General features: G+C 43.0%; 1 long non-coding RNA gene across 1 annotated transcript; it reads right to left on the bottom strand.

The window, feature by feature from the left end:
- Positions 1-14,993: 14,993 nt before the first annotated feature.
- Positions 14,994-15,876, bottom strand: LOC131828075 (uncharacterized). Its single transcript, XR_009352221.1, has 2 exons — positions 15,739-15,876; positions 14,994-15,635 (listed from the first exon to the last, which is right to left on the bottom strand). It is a non-coding gene; the product is annotated as an uncharacterized LOC131828075 (long non-coding RNA).
- Positions 15,877-17,178: the final 1,302 nt, after the last annotated feature.

Raw genomic sequence — 17,178 nt, 5'->3', positions numbered from 1 at the left:
TAGAGTTTATTTTTCACTGACCTATCCAGGTCTTTTCTTTCAATAGAATTTCAGTCGTTCATTCTGAAGGTCATTGTTGAAAAGTTAAAGATGAAGTCTACTAACTCGCTAGGCGTATTTTCTTTTTCCCATCTATTCCTTCCTCCCTTTCTATCTATACACATAGATATATATAGGAATACATATGCACACACACGTGTGTGTGTGTGTGTGTGTGTGTGTGTGTATGTGTTTATGCATATGAAGTATCCCAGTCCTAAACCCCAGCACCTGGGAGCATGACCTTATTTGGAAATAGGGTTCCTGGAGATGTCACTAGCTAGGATGAGGTCATATTTGAGTAGACTGGGCACCCAATTCGGGAGGACTTGTGCGCTTCTAAGAAGGGAGAGTGCGGATACACAGATATGCACTGAGGGAGAAGGCCCGGTGAAGAAGTCCAAAGCCAGAGCAATGCTTCAAGCTGGAAAAGGGGCCTGGAGTAGATCTATCCACAATACCTACAAAAGGAGCATGTTCTACCAACACTGTAGCCTCTAGAAATGTGACACTGTCCACTTCTGTGGTTTCAGCCTCCAGGCTTCTGGTATCTTGAAATAGCAACCCTAGAAAACTTATATATATATGTATATATATACATATATATATACATTTATTTATTCATTCTTTTACCTAATAAAATATTTTTTCAGAATCTCAGTCTTCCTTCCTTTCAATAGAATGTTATTCACATTCTTTTGGTGCCTCCTGAACAATTCGACCACGTCTACCTCTTCAATTTGCATGAAAGTTATTCATACCTAATGTCGTGTGCCATTTCTTTAAAAACAGTTGGCATCTTTTTGCAGTTTCCAGTGTTTTTGGTTTGAGTATCTGTTTATAGGCTGATAAAGGTAACTTTCATCCTACTCTTTCCTTCTGTGTTTATTTCTTTCTAGGAAAGTATATTTTCTACTCTTTAAAAAGAAGGACCTAGAAAAGCAAAATGGTTCTTCTTTGTATGTCTACATTCCCTTTCCCCATTTTTTGTTACCTCTCTTTAATGTCTCCCCCTGCTCTGAGGCACTGCATGTTCTAAGCAGCCTCAGGCAGGCATATCTCTTTCTGAACGTCAGACTGACGCTGAGTACACATACGGAATAAGGCATATTTTGTGTCTTTGTATAGAATCGTTCCTCTATTGCTTTGCAATGAATTACCCCCAAACTTAGCAGCCCAACCTATATATTTAAGTACTTATGATCTCACACCGTTTCTGAAGGTCAGGCACCTGGAAGCTGTCGAGCTATGTGTTTCTGCCTTGAGGTATCTCATGAGATTGCCATCAAATAGCCGGCTGCAGCTGTTTGAAGGACATGTGATGATGGACAGACCTCAATTCTGTGCAGGTGGCAGGTGTGGAGGGCTTCGGTTCCTTGCCACCCGGGTATCTACAGGGATACCTGCGTTTCCACAAGAGCTAATGATAAATGAGAAAGAGAGAGAAAGGGAGGGAGTGAGAGGGAAGGAAAGGGGGAATAGAAGAAGAAAGGAGAGAGAGAGAGAGAAAAGAAAGAGAGGAAAAGAGAGAGAGAACAAAACAGAAGCCTCAGTGTCTTTCATAACCTAATTCTGTAACTGATTTACCCCCAATTCTGCTATATCCTGTTAGTCACACCAGATGTGGGAGGGTACAACACACATGCAGATACTGGGATGTGGAAATCTTCATGGTCCTCCCCGAGGCTGGCTAGCACACTGACTTGTGCTTTTCCCCCCACACAATCTAACATCTTTGAAATTGGGATACATCTTACAATCAAAGGTATAGCATGGTTTGAAAGGCAAAATTCCCATTTAACAGCATTTAAATCGTCGTAAGCCTTATCATCATGATTTGAGAATATGCTATCCTGGGATATTCGGGCTTTCAGGAGGCTTCCTGGCTCCTGGCAGCTTGCCTTGACCCCAGTCTCTCACGGCCCCACCGTGACAGTCCACTTGCCACCTGCCAGATGTGCTCGGCTCCTGTCCTGTGCCCTTGCTCACCACACCACCCCTTCTGATGTGCCCTTTTCACGACTAAATGATCACACCAGGTACTGAAGCCTCCAGAAGATTTCCTGGACCATCCGGAAGCATCACAGTCTTCTCTTGCTATAGGATTGTCTATAGTCCTAGCTACTGCTTCCATCCATTCATCAGTACTTATGCTTCTGGTCTTGTAGACTTGCTGCACTTTCTGTGTAATAAATGTGGCTGTATGCATTTAGCCTTAAAAGCAGAATTTCTGGACTCTTCATAAAACATAAAGTCTTCCTTCCTCAGGTGAAACTGTAAAACTAATCCGGCACACATCAGTAATGGACAGCTATCCAAGAATGCACAAGCTCACTCTTATAAACCGAAGCTGCAAAGATCACTGTTTCCAACGTTCATCAAACTGATGAACATTCTGTTCCCTACAACTTCAACATTCTAAGATTTGCTTAGACAAGGCTTTGAAGTGCACCATCGCATAGGATGGGGAAGGGGTGCCTGCTCTTTTTTACTCGCAAAAATAGGGGTTCTGTCCAGTCACTGTGTTAAGAATAAAAGGTCAGTACTTCGTGACACTCTTGTAAGTGGCTTAATTTGTTGCCCTTTTTTTTTTCAGGTTTAATTCCAACAGGTTAATTGATGTTCTCTATAGAAAGCAGGTTGAAAAGGGGGAGTGGATAAAATGCAAGAACTTCCATTGAAACCCAGTAGACAAGATTGTTAAATTTGAGGATTTTCTTTCAGTTATTTGACTGCTCTGAAGGAAAGCTGTGCTGGACCATTGCCAGGAAACAGTAGGAAAGACCCAGGCCCATTCTTTTTGGCGGCAGGCTGGAAAGCATTTCTATCATTGCATGTATGTATGGGAAAACAAATCATCACTCTTGCCTCACATTATATCCAAAAATTAACTGGAAATAGATTGTAGACTTAAATGTAAAGGCTAAAACCATAAAACTTTCAAAAGAAAATGCAGGCGGAAATCTTCATATTCTTGGGGTAAGCATGGCTGGATCGGGCCAGGTACACTATTCCCTGAGCACCATTTTTCAATTCAGGGCACAGGAAGATTCAAGACTCTTTTGGTCTTGAATCTAAGCCATGCTGACTCATCTAGCCCTCAATACCTATCACATTTGATTGAACTCGGTTCTTATCTGTTGTCAGTCTAGTTTAGAACCCAGAAGGATGGTTAATTGACACCTTCCTTGATCTCTAAGAGCACAGAGTCTAATATTCTTCAGTTTTCCCAGACTTGGGAATAAGTGCCTTGCGGGGACATTGCAAAAAGGTGGATGAGAGGTTGTCTACAAAACACCCAGGTCTCTAGGAGGAAGACACCTCAGATTCACAAGGGTCCACTAGCATAACTCTTTTTCCCAAGAATATGTTCTGACCTGTTGCCAAGAACCTGTCTTTGATCTGTCTCAGGATGTCTGTGTTTAAACGCCCAGAGTTAATGATTGGGTTGGTGGTTGACATGAGGGGATGGTCACTGAACAACGGCACCCCACCTATCTTCTGCTCTCTGACTTCCTCCCTCTTCTCCAGGTCCCCTATAGCATGTGACAAGCAGAATTAGCTCACATAAAGCTATCAAAGAACTCTCTCATTAACTTAGCCCCTAGGTGTCAAAAGAAACAGCTTAAGTCCCTGAAACATGAAATGAAGATGTGTCCCCACCTTAACGATGTAACACCCCTTCCCTCACATGATGCACACCGTGGGAAGCTCTAATCACATCCATTAGGGACCAAGTTGCTGAGCATATATCAAAGGAATAGGACAGAAGTGAGGAAAGATAATTATGTTTAACAAATGAATTAAAACAATTATACAACCACCCACAGAGTACAGAGCTTTGAGCTCTGCTTCAAATAGGATATGAAAAGAATCAGCTGAGAAATCGTATTGCAATCAAAACTGGTCAGCGCTTTCAGAGAACTTTTTTCTGCAGGATCAGAATGCAGATATTATTGGTTAGAGAAATCTAAAAGGTGCTCTCTTATCAGATATCTTGTGAACCTACAGTAAATGATTCCCAGTAACATTAAAACCCAATAATAACTGTTTCAAGACATTAAAACCCCACTTCTGATGGTCAGTGGTATCGTTTGTCCTGTTTCTTGTAATTTGAAACAGCCAGCATCCTTTGGACACTCTTCCTACCTCTGAGGAATTTTCCCATGTTGACTTTCTACCCCAAGAGAAGCCAGAAATTACTTTGCAAATGATACAAGGTCTGCCCATCAGATGCACCCACATGAGGCTCTGATGGGAGAAGAAGAAGCAAGCACCAAGTAGGTAGGATCTGTTTCTAAGGATGGATGCAAAAGACTGGAGTTCTCTGAGCAGCCATGCCCACGGTTCCATCCAGGGTCAACTGTTGGGGTATCACTGCACTATCTCCCCTGGGCAGTCCTGCGGTGGTACAGCCCCAGAACCTGGCATTGGCCCTCCGGGCATTCTTCAAGGCCCTTGATAATGTTCAATAAAGTTCTTTTCTGTTCAAACTAATTACATCATTGGCTGATACACATTTTGCTTTTCAGAAGTAAAGAATAGGGGAAGAACTCATAAGTGCTTTGAAAACTGTAAAAGACTGTACCGATCTACGGGAGCAACTACAGTGCTTGGCTTTTAAAGGCAAGAAGCAGCAACCTAAGCTTGCAAATAAATAGACCACTCACAAGCTTGTTGAATGTTTGGAATTCTACAAAGTAAAACATGGGTCATGGGATTAATGTTGTAGATGTCCCTTCATAGCCAGATGGATGATGAGTTGGGTTTTCAGAAGTTTCCAAAGCTACTCTTCGTGTAGGAACTAACTGAGGCTATTTCTGTCCCCATGCTCTGACACTGGACATTGTCCTTTGGGGGGCAGATAGCAGGAAACCCCAAGTTGGTGGGACGATGCAGGTTTTCAGTACGGGCCTGGCTTAGGTCCCAGCCAAGAGCCAGCATGGCCCACCAGGGACATCACCCACACTCCTACCTTTGTTAAGCTGAATAATCTTCCATTGTAATTTATTTATTTATTGCATTGCAATTTTATTTATTTATTTATTTATTTATTGCATTTCATTTATTGATATAATAATATAGCATTATAATAATATTTCATATATTATATGTAATATATCATATCATTGGCTCTCTCCCGTCTCTTCTCATAAGGGCACTAATCCCATTGTTAGGGCCCCACCACCATGACCTAATAATCTCTTAAAGGCCTTATCTGTAAATGTCATTACACTTGGCACTTGGATTAGGGTTCCAACATATGACTTTTTTTTTAAGATTTTATTTATTTATTTGACAGATAGAGATCACAAGTAGGGAGAGAGGCAGGCAGAGAGAGGGAGGGAAGCGGGCTCCCTGCTGAGCAAAAAGCTCGATTCAGGGCTCGATCCCAGGACCCTGGGATCATGACCTGAGCCAAAGGCAGAGGCTTAGCCCACTGAGCCACCCAGGCGTCCCTCCAACATATGACTTTTGAGAGGGGACACAAACATTCGGACTACAGAAGAGCTATATTTTTTTAAATTATTTTTTAAGAAACAGGAATAATTAACCAAAAACCATTAATGTAAAAAAATGATAAAAGTACATTGTATTACTGTAGACTTATTTTGTAACTGCTAATATTCACTTAATATAATCAATCACCTGGGATGATTAAAAAATGTGGACTCAACAGCCCTGGCTGACAATTTGAGTCGGCATCTAAACTGTATCTGTGTTTTATTTTGTGTGTACGTGTATTTTGTGTCTTGAGAAAAATCTGATTACAGAGATAAGTAAATGTAGATAAAGGCTGACTCGTGACAATTTGCCTTAAAATCTCAGAGCACCCCTTAATTTAACCCAAAGTCTTGAAGAAAAGATGAAAAAAGTCTTTGCTTCAAAGTTGAATCACTAAGAAGGTCAAATACGTGTTCAGATTCCCAAACAGAAACATGCACATTTTATTATGGCAGCAGAAATTTACACAGTGATGGGTTAGTCCCTCACTTGCCATTGTATAACACTATCAGGTCCCGGAGGAAATCCCAGGGAGGAACATGAATCAAGCTACACCCATTGGGGCAAAATAGTGCACATTCAGCATCTTCGCCTGACCTTTTAAGGGTTACCAGAAGGAGACACTTTGGGCTAAAAACCAACCTGTGCTTTGCTCCCCAAGCAGTCTCCACAGCACACAGCTGCAACCGTGCAAAGGATGGTGCTTCTTTTCCTAATCCACACCCAGGCACCATACAAAGATAATAAGGCACCATACATTCATCAGTGGGAGGGGTCCTTGTGTAATCAGGCATATTGTTTTGATTTTCTATGCACGGATATTTACAAGCCTCAATTTCTTAAAAGAGCAGTCAGAGTTTAAATTTTCCTGGTTAATTGTGTATTTGGAAGGTCGAAGATAGGCACAATAATGCAGAGAAAAAAACGTATTCAATAATCAGTATGAGGATGAATGAACAATGGCTCTATAAGTGAATGTGATGGTGGAAATTCAGGATATATAGCACACCTCGAGTTTTGTTGTCATCATTTTAATAAAAAAATATGAATAAAAACATTTTTAAGACACGTGAGTAAAGACTAGAAGTGCAGTCTTACAGGCTACCCACATCAAATGAGGTCACACATCCATTACATCGAAATTAAAATGGCTTCAAGTTCTCACCCTCTTCCCTCAAAGGAATCTGAAGGTTGAACATTGCTATGCTATCACTTGGGATGCCATTGTTGGCGCTGTCACCTTGCAAGGACAGAAATATGCACTGGTTATTATGGGATCAGAAGGAAGAATCACAGAAACCTGATTTAGGGGAAGAGGGTGAAAAAAATATCAGGGAAGAATAATTGAACTCCGCATTAGAAACTATTGATACACTTTACATTAACTAAATGAATTTAAATAAAATAAGTTTAAAAAGAAAAAAATCAGGGAAGATGAGTAACCGTCCTTTATTTTCTATATTTTGATACTTTGACCATCATGAGTGCTTGCTGAAGCTGGAAGGACTGCCCCTCCAGGGTTGGTCAGCTCCTAGAGAGAGTTACCCCTCAGCTGGGAGTGAGGTTTTTAAATGCAAAGCAATGAATCTAGAGTCTGAATTCCTGACCACCTTCTCTGTGGAACTGTTACTCAGGGTCCGAATCACACCAGGGCCAAGTACCAGACAACCAGGGACAGCCGTTATACTCCAGCTCCTGCTGAAAGTGTCCGAATCAGCCAGTCACAACTTACCATCCCTACTTCCCCCATTCCTTCCTACAGAAACCACAATAAAGGCTCTTATCCTCAGTCCCATCCTGACGGAACCCGGTGCTCCCCTTTGTCCTCCCCCACCCCTCCCTGGTGGCTGCGCCAGCCCCCTCCTTCTGGGATCTGTGAGTAACCAATTGTCTTTTCAATGGCAGTGATCTCCTGGTCTGTTGGCCTTACTATCCCTAAATGACAATAAAACCCCTAAGTCCAAACAAAGACTTCCTGGAGGAGGTGATTTATGAGGTGTACGATGTGTGAAGAATATCTGGAAGTATTATCTTTGTATAACAAGCCAGAAAATAGGGTTTTAGGCACAGAGAGCAGCAGGTGTGGCCAGATGCAGGTAAGAGAAAGCCAAAGCCATCCACGAATTCACAGGGGCTCATTGTGGTTCAAGCACAGAACCTGCGGAAGGAGCAGGGAAAAGTGGAATCGAAGAGATCATGTAAATGGTGGAAACTGTGGGCTATGTGTTGTGCCTGACCGCTGTACTTCCTCATCTTCCTCTTTCTGGGTACACCAAGCCGTTCACTCTGGATAATTTCCCCTGTGCTTCACAGTATGAAGGTTCCTCAAAGAGGAAAATAGAGTTACCCTAGGACCCAGCAATCCCACTACTGGGTATTTACCTAAAGATACAAATGTAGTGATCCAAAGGGGCCTGTGAACCTGAATGTTTACAGCAGCAATGTCCACAATAGCCAAACTATGGAAAGAACCTAGATGTTCATCAACAGAGGAATGGACAAAGAAGATGTAATAAACACACACACACACACACACACACACACACACACACACACACAGGAATACTATGCAGCCATCAAAAATGAAATCTTACCATTTGAAATGACTTGGATGGAACTAGAGGGTATTATGCTAAGTGAAGTAAGTCAATCAGAGAAAGGCAATTATCATATGATCTCTCTGATATGAGGAATTTGATAGGCAGGGTAGGGGGTCATGGGAGGTAGGGAGGGAAAAAATGAAACAAGATGGGATGGGGAGAGAGACAAACCATAACAGACTTAATCTCACAAAACAAACTGAGGTTTGCGGGGATGGAGGGGGTATGGAGAGGGTGGCTGGGTTATGAACATTGGGGAGGGTATGTGATATGGTGAGTTCTGTGAAATGTTTAACACAGATGAATCACAGACCTGCACCCTTGGGGCAAATAATACATTATATGGTAATTTAAAAAAAATTACACCGGTGCTTTATGCAGTCTGGGGGAGGATGGGCACACATATAAACCCATATAGTGATTGGTCCACCTGACACCAATAGGACGAATCAGAGTCTCCCTGGGATTGATATGTAAATGACAGGAAGACAAGGTTCTCTCTTTAGGCGAGTGACTGGCCTTGCTGGATGGGATTCAGGAGATGGCAATGGCCATCTTCCTGGACACTTGAAGAGTCTGACCAGAGAAGAAAGCAGCCATATGGAGACAAGTAAACATGAGACATGGACAAAGAGAAAAGTGTTTTGCCGGTTTCCAGTCCCTAGTTCTTGATTCTGAAATTTTAGTTCTGTAGCTCTTCTTTTGATTTTTTTAAAAAGATTTTTTCTTTATTTATCTGACAGAGATCACAAGTAGGCAGAGAGGCAGGCAGAGAGAGAGGAGGAAGCAGGCTACCTGCAGAGCAGGTAGGACTCGATCCCAGGACCCTGGGATCATGACCTGAGCCGAAGGCAGAGGCTTAACCCATTGAGCCACCCAGGTGCCCCGTCTTCTTTTGGATTTTTATGAACTTCTGTGGTATCCACCCCTACAGGAACCTGGACATTCCTTTGTTTTTTGTTTGTTTGCTTGCTTTTCCCTTTTGGTTCCTCCAGTTTTCTTTGGATTGCTGCCACTTGCAAGCAAAGGGTCTTGTAAAAATACCACACCAAGGAAATTCACACGTCCTTAGGAGCTATTGAGTAAGTTCCTGTAGGGGAAGGACACAATGAGATGCACATTTTAGAGTGATCATCTTTGAATAAGTTTAGAGGATGAATTGGTGTGAGGATGGGAGGGAAAGGGGCATATTCCTGAAGATGAGATGACAGGTTGGAAGGCCGTTATGGTCATTCTGTCAAAGTATGGTGAGTGCCTGAAACAGAAGAGAAAAGGGGGCTGAGGAAAGTATACAAGGTGAGAAGACTAATGAGACTTTATGAAATCTGAGTTTGTGAAATAGGAGATTGCTAGGCTTTTAGCACACTTACTTTGGGATCTAATCTTCAAAAATATTTAAATATCTCTGGTGGTGACAACACCATCATCTTTCCAGTGATTAAGAACTCTGAAATCTTAATCTGGCCTGGGCTGTAGAATGTCAGCTGCGGCTTGAGCACAACGAAAAGCCGTTGAAGGGTTTTACACTAGTGGGTGGAGCGTGGTCGTGGGATTCCTTTTGCATTCTTAAAATGTCATTTTTGGCCGCTATGTAAAAAATGGATAGAGAAAAGGCAAAAATAGAAACAAATCATTCTCCAATATTTACGGAACATCTACTATGTGTCAGGTACTGTTCTAAACCCTAAAGACAGAATAGTTAACAAGAAACAAAATGAATTTGATGTCCTCTTAGAGTTTTCATTTTAGTTGTTGAGTGAGAAATGAAGCAAATAAATATACATACATATCAGGGGTTGATGTGGGGTAGGAAGGAATCTAAGCTGAGTGAGTGGACATGGGGTGTGAGGGTTTAGGGGAGCAGGTTGGAATTTTCTATGGGACTGTGTCAGGGAAGTCTCCCTCATTTGAGGAAAGACCTGGAGGAAATTAAGGAGCGAGCAGTTGTGCTGTTTGAAGAGCATCCCACACAAAGCAAACAGTAAGCCCAAGGTGGGAGCACATCTGGTGTGTTAAAAGAATGACACGGCGACCAATAATGCTGGGCAAAAATGAGCAAGACAGCAAGTGGTAGGAGGTAGGTAAGGAAGGTAGTGGGGTCAGATCACATAAAGTCTTGAAGGCCATTGTAGGGATTTGCCTTTAACTTTGTGCCAGATGAGAAGAGCTTGGATGGTTTTGAAGAGGCTTGACTTGATTTAGATTAGAAAAGGATCGGGGTGCCTGGGTGGCTCAGTGTGTTAAGCCTCTGCCATCAGTCAGGTCATGGTCTCAGGGTCCTGGCATCGAGCCCCGCATTGGGCTCTCTGCTCATCAGGGAGCCTTATTCTCCCTTTCCCACTGCCTGCCTCTCTGCCTACATGGATCTCTCTCTCGATCTGTCAAATAAATAAATAAAATCATAAAGAGAAAAGAAAAGAATCACTCAGGCTGCTGTGTGCAGAACAGACTTGCGGGGTTGTGGGGTGGGGATGCTACTTGCATTAATGTAGACTGAGATTTCTATACTGCTGGCATTTGGGGCCACATTAATTTTTGCTATGGGGAGCTGTCCTGTGCACTGACCACTAGATCGCAGGAGCGCCTTTCCCAATCCCAAGTTGTGACAACGAAAAGTGTGTCCAGGCCCTGTCAAAATCCCCTGGGGGAGAGCAGGTGCACAAAACTCTCCTGGTTGAGGACCACTGATCTAGGTGAGAGGGGGTATTGGCCCAGACCAGAGCAGTAGATGCAGGGGTGGGAGAAGGGGGGAGATTCTGGGTGTATATTGAAGACAAAACACGCAGGATTTGTTAATATATTAAGTGTGGAGTGTGCGGAAAAGATAAGAGTTGGGATGATTTTACAATTTGGGGGGCCCGAGGCCCTAGAACAGTGACATTACCACTTGCTAAGATGGGAAAGACGACGGGAGAAGCAAGTTTGATGGGCAACAGGTGTTTGTTTCTGGAGATGGTGGCTGAATCCACATGGGGATGCCCAACCAGCAGCTGAACACACGAGTCTGGCATTCATGGGTGAGGTCCAGGCTGGAGGCACAAATATGAGCACCGTTAGGACATAGGGTTCAAGCTGTGAGAAGAAGTGGGCTTACCTACACAGTGAGTATGGACAGAGGTGTGTTTGGCAACATGATAAGTCAGCTTCGTGATATCTGTCCCCCGGTGTTTGTCCTGTGAGTATGGATGGGAGTGTGTATGGGACTTAGGACTTGCTTTTAACCAGTAGAATTTGGCAAGGTAAGAAGATGTCACTATTATGATCTCATTATATTAAATCAGACTGTTTTACGGATTGGAGTGAGAGGCTATCCTGGACTTGAAGAAGCAAAGAGCCAAGTTCGGAATCACCTGTGGAGAGAGTTATATGGCAGGAAACTGCAAGCAGACTCTGGGGGCTGAGGATGGTTTCCAGTTAACAGCCTGGAGAATCTCCCTGGCCCGCCCCAGCATGGGCTGCCCCCCAAATCACACAGCTACAAGGAAATGAGTTCTGCCAACACCCGAGTGAGTTTGGAAGCAGAGCCTTCCATAGTGGAACCTGCAGGTGAGAACACAGCTTGGTGGGCGCCTTCTCTCCTCCTTTGAGTGAGACCCAGAGCCGAGGACCCTGGTTAAGCTGTGTCTGGCCTCCTGACAGCTAGAGATGGTAGGATAGTAAACTGAGCTATTTAAAGTTACTAAACTTGTTATTATTTGTTATGAAGTAACTATTAAAAACAAAACAAGAGGCCCAAAATGGAGTTGCTTATGCTAAGCCCCATGTCCCCCAAATCAGACTTAATTATGATTTCAGCTGTCCCAGAAATGGAATCTGAGCCCAGGCAAGCAGACACCACCTGATCCCCACTCCCTCGGACCCCTGCCATCCTCAGAAGCCAAGTCACCTGGCCATAACCAACCTGCTTTGTTTGCCTGACGTGACTTCCTTGCTCCTCCTCTCTCCTGCCTATAAAAGTCTTTCATTTTGTACTGCTCCTCCGAGTTCCTTTCACTCTGCAAGCAGGATGCTGCCCATTTCGTGAATCATTGAATAAAGCCAATAGGTTCTTTAAAATGTACTCAGCTGAATTTTTTATTTTAACACAACAGAAAACTCAAGCAGAAGTTCCGAGTCCCAGAGCACAGGACTGATGTCTAAAGGTCAGGAAGCTCAAGAAAACCCAGGCAGGAAAGGAGCCATCATCACTGACCAGTGTGGAAGAGGAAGGGAGAGCCAACATCACGATGAAAAAGATAGAATATTTCCAGAGAAGTCGAGGGACTTCTATGTCTATAGGACTGACAGTTTGAGTTATTTGGATCTGAGGGTTAATCATTGGATTTGGCAACTTGGTGGTGATTAGCGATCTTGGAAAATATCTGTGTAGGTGTAGTCATGGGACCAATGACTGTTAACAGTGTCTGAAGTGCAAAAAAAATTTCAGGGTTTGGATTCAAATGGGAGCAGTGGATATAAAGAGCAGTGAGCAAGTCTGACTTCTGTTTTGGAGATCAAATCAGTTGGTTTTGCTGATGGATTAGATACGAGAAAAGGGAAAAGGGGGAATTTATCCCAGGGGCTGAGGCTTTAGCCAGTAGGAGGTGGGGATGCTGTTTACTAAGATGGGGAGACTGGGACAGGAGAAGGTTGAGGAGGGAGCAGGATAGAAATCATGGTGAAAATAAGACTCCTGTTACATATTCATTGAGAAATATGCTGCAGGCAGCTGGCCATGTGAATCTCAGCTCCAAGGGCGGGTTAGGATTAAAGACGTTCACTTCAGAGCCTTCAGCTTCTACAAAGAACTTAAATCAATGATGCTGAATGGAATCGGTTAAAGCAGTGGTTTTTAAACTGGGGCTGGGAGGCAAGGAGTTTTGCTCCCAGGGCCGACTGAACAATATCTGGCAACATTTTTGGTGGTCACCACTTGGGGGGTGCTGCTGGCATCTAGTGGCTAGAGACCAGAGATGCTGCTAACTGTCCTGCAGGGCACAGGACAGCCCCACAGCAGAGAATCACCCACCAGGTATCAATAGTGCTAGGTTGCGAAAGCCTGATCGAGGGAGAGAGAGAGAGCGAACGCATAGCTACAGAAGACCCAGAATCAAGCTCTTCAAAGGGGCGGAGATGAAATAGAGAAGCAAATTGAGAATACAGGTCCAGGATGGTAGGAAGAGAAACCAAGTGATTAAGAGGGCACTAAGGAAGCGGGAACCTAGAGACACCGAGTACATCCACGTTTGCTAGTGATAGGCGTGTATGGTGCATGGACCGCCTATGAGAATTCATACACCTTGCACATTTTTAAGTGGGCATCTGAAACTTTTTAATCATAAACTTTTCATCACAATATATGTATATTTTATTAACTAGGTGTTGAAAATATTAAACATTTAAAAAATGAGATAGAGGGCACCTGGGTGGCTCAGTCACTAAGCAGCAGCCTTTGGCTCAAGTCATGATCCCAGGGGCCTGGGATGAAGGCCCACATTCCTGATCAGCAGGAAGCCTGCTTCTCCCTCCCTGGCTCTCCCTACTTGTGTTGTGTGTGTGTGTGTGTGTGTGTGTGTGTGTTTGTGTGTGTGTGTGTCTCTCTCTCTACCAAATAAATAAATAAATCTTTAAAAAGAAAATGAGATAGGAAAGGATCGACTTCATTGGAATAACATTTGCTTGCTACAAGTTGATTTTTTTTAAGCAGAACAGTCTCATTTTTTGTTATTTTATTTCCCAAAAGACACTGGAATGGAATGAAACCATTAAAATCCTTACTTGTGCCTTTCCCTATTATGTCCCTAAAAATATGTAGTTTAATTTAAATATGAAGGAATGAGTGTCACTAACCAAAACTGATTGTTATTCTGATGTCAGAGCACTTCCAACATCTGCCCAAATCCCCTTTCCGATGTTAACCTTTACCCTAATAAGGAGAGGAAGCCCTAAAAGCAGAGCCCCAGGACTGCCCACAGAAGGGCATTATTTGAAACAAAACTGGTATTTCAACTTTGGTATCAGCCCAAGTCCTACACTCTAATAAGATCTGAGAGGAGTGTCTTGATCTTCCAGGAAGGAGAGGAGTATCCTGATATCAGACCCAAGAATGGGCATATCATCGATCCTACAGAGCACACATGGAGTTTGGATCTGGAAATGGACTCCCTTAAAATGATCTCCACATAAGGATTCTTTATAGAGATTTTTCAACTACCCTTGGGGACATGGTACCCTACACCCACAGGTGTAGACAAATATTTTACAAGCTATGCTGGGAATGAGGTGGGGAGAGAAATATGGAGGTTGTTATAGGAAGATAGAAGGTTAAAGGAAGTTTTTGTTTTGGGTTTTTTCCTTTTGTTTTTAAGAAAAAGGTCATTTGTCTTCTGACTGGAAGGATCCATTGGAACGAGAACTTGATATTGACCCTGGGAGTGGAGTCCTGGAGAGGGCTGGAGGGAACAAATCCCAGACACAAGGAAGAACAAACCCAATCTGGGGATGTCTGCTCTTCTCAATAAACCTGCTCTGTCTTCAACTCTTTCTGTGTTTCTTGTACATTTCTCCAATTACCATGTAAATTCCATGATGCCAGGGACTTTTCTGTGTCGTTCGCCACAGATTTACAAACACTCAGGGCAGTGTGTAGCACTGACTAAATATTTGTTGAGTAAATGTCTAAAAACAAATTAAAAATGGATACAAATGTAGGTATAGATTTGATTGGGTGGTGGTAAGATAAGGGAATTCCTACACAAAGGGCTTTTATTTTCTTGAAGTGTGACACTAGTCATGAAGTTTTGGAACACAGGTGAGGTTTGGTGGGGTGAGGTCCAGAGCCGATGACCAAGAAAGGATTCTTGAGACGTCTTAGGTGCAAATGGTGGTTTTATTAAAACACAGGGACAGGACCCAAGGGCAGAAAGAGCTGCTCAGACAGAGGCATGGTTGACTGGGAGCTGAGGAAGGTGAGGACAGAGGGGGTGTCCAGAAGGACTGTCATATGCTAAAGAAGAATTTCAGGATAAGGGAGACCTGGTTATTGTAAAGTCAAGGCTGTTTTTGCCTCTAATGAGGGAAAGCATGAAGACAGTCGGGAGTTTCCTGGAGATATGTTACATTCCTCCTATCACACATCCTTGTCAGTGGGCTTTGGGCTTAGAAGAAATTCAGTTTTATTACACTTCCCTCCCCCTTAGCCTCCCAGAATTTTATGGAGGGGAGGGTGATGGTGATGTTAGGGCTTCCAGAAACTGAGGTATGGGTCTCTGGAAGTCAGGGTATTGATGAGAAAGCTTCTTCCTTCCTTGTAAGTCGCTAGGACATTCGTATATGGAGGGAGACTCCTGTCCTGCAGGACTGGGATCTCTATCAGTTAAGCATCGTTTTTCCTTTAGGGCAGCCAGGAGTGCATGAGGAATGTTACACATATGGCATGGGGAGAGGGTGTAGGGTGCCAGTTTCTGCTTTGTCCTAAGCTTGCCTTCTGCTCCCTCATCCCTAGGACAGGAGCTGGGAGTGAGGTGACATAGTTCAGAAGAAGTGGGGGTAGGAATTGTTGAGGCAAGTCTTGAAGGTGTGAAACGGTCATCCATTAGAGGGAAAGCAAACTCACCAGAGAGACAAGGGAATTTGAAGCCAGGGTTGAGTATCCACTGGAGAATTGTGGTCAAGTGTTTTAAAGTACAGCAGGTTGGCTCAGCTGTATGATTCCTTCCTGGTTTCTGGTGCATGCCGCTGGCATTGGTAGAATCATTTCAAAAGAAACAAAGCAAAAGAGGATAAGCCTTTCTTTCACAAACGATGATGAATCAAGTTTTGAACATGCTGGGTTTTGAGGCACAGGTGGGACATCAGTGAAATAGCATGAGTAGGTAGTCAGTTACATGGGCCTGGTGGGTAGGAAAGAAACAGATGGTCATATATCAGTGGGAGAGATGTTGGCTAGGGAATGGGAGCTGAAACCAAGGGCACAGTTGATATCACTACAAGAGAGGGTAGCTTGGAAGAGAAAGGTTAACTGAACCCCCGGGGAGACCCTGATGGGAATGTCACATGCATTTCTCAGGCATGCCAATGTTGACACAGATTACTGTAACTCCTGGGGGCCAGAAGCCATGTCTTTGAGATTCATTCATTCTCTGCCTCTGGCATAGCGTGGGCCACATTGAAGGTAATTCTAAAATTCATTCCGATTTGATTTCATTGCACTTTTCATTTACCAGAATCTTGTCATGGTTTGCTAGTGTATCATTTTCTCGAAAAGATTAAATAAGGACCATTTTACAAATATGAGATGGATGCCTGAAGGGATTTTGTTTAATTCATTCATTAGCTCGGGAACCACTAAGATGTTACCACCACTTCAAGCAAGAATCTCAAGGCAGACACATATACAATCAGTAATACTTAAACGAATTTGCTTTGATAGATGCAAATAGATATGCAAATAGAATGCAAATGGATGCAAAACTGCCTTCTACCAAAGGAAAGGGGGTCAACTGTACTTCCAGTGGACAAAATTCATTTACATATAGCTAGACAAGATCATCTGCATCCACATCAATTATGTACAATCTATAGAGTTGCAAAATAGCTCAAAGACAAGAAAGGCACAGAATATCCCATAGAATTGGTCAGCCCAGAAGGGTACATGAGACAACACCTGTTTTCCCTTGGAAGACACTATAATCTTTTAGGTTCATTTCAATGTCTTTCGTGATTTTGCCTATGCTTTAAAAGAAAAAAAAGTTACCCTTATCATTCTTATTAGTTTGAAAAAAAACTAATAAAATACTAGTCTGTTATAAAATACACATGGAAGAATGTTCTGGCACTATCATACCCAATTTGGGGTACTAATTGATTAGGAAGATGAGGCAGAATTTGGGAGCCCCTAGAATGAGTCTGTTTCCGGTTGGAATGGGAAACATTTAAGAATCAAACTAAATGATCTCAAATCCACTCTGGAATGAAACAGGTTATAAGGAAAATACAGAATATGTTGAAATGGACCTGTTGGCTCATTGTGAGCTTTGCTGGTCAAATGGAGACC

This window comes from Mustela lutreola, chromosome 3 (genome assembly GCF_030435805.1).
Source record: "Mustela lutreola isolate mMusLut2 chromosome 3, mMusLut2.pri, whole genome shotgun sequence".
Classification (NCBI taxonomy): Eukaryota; Metazoa; Chordata; class Mammalia; order Carnivora; family Mustelidae; genus Mustela; species Mustela lutreola.
This window is presented reverse-complemented; position numbering and strand designations above follow the sequence as displayed.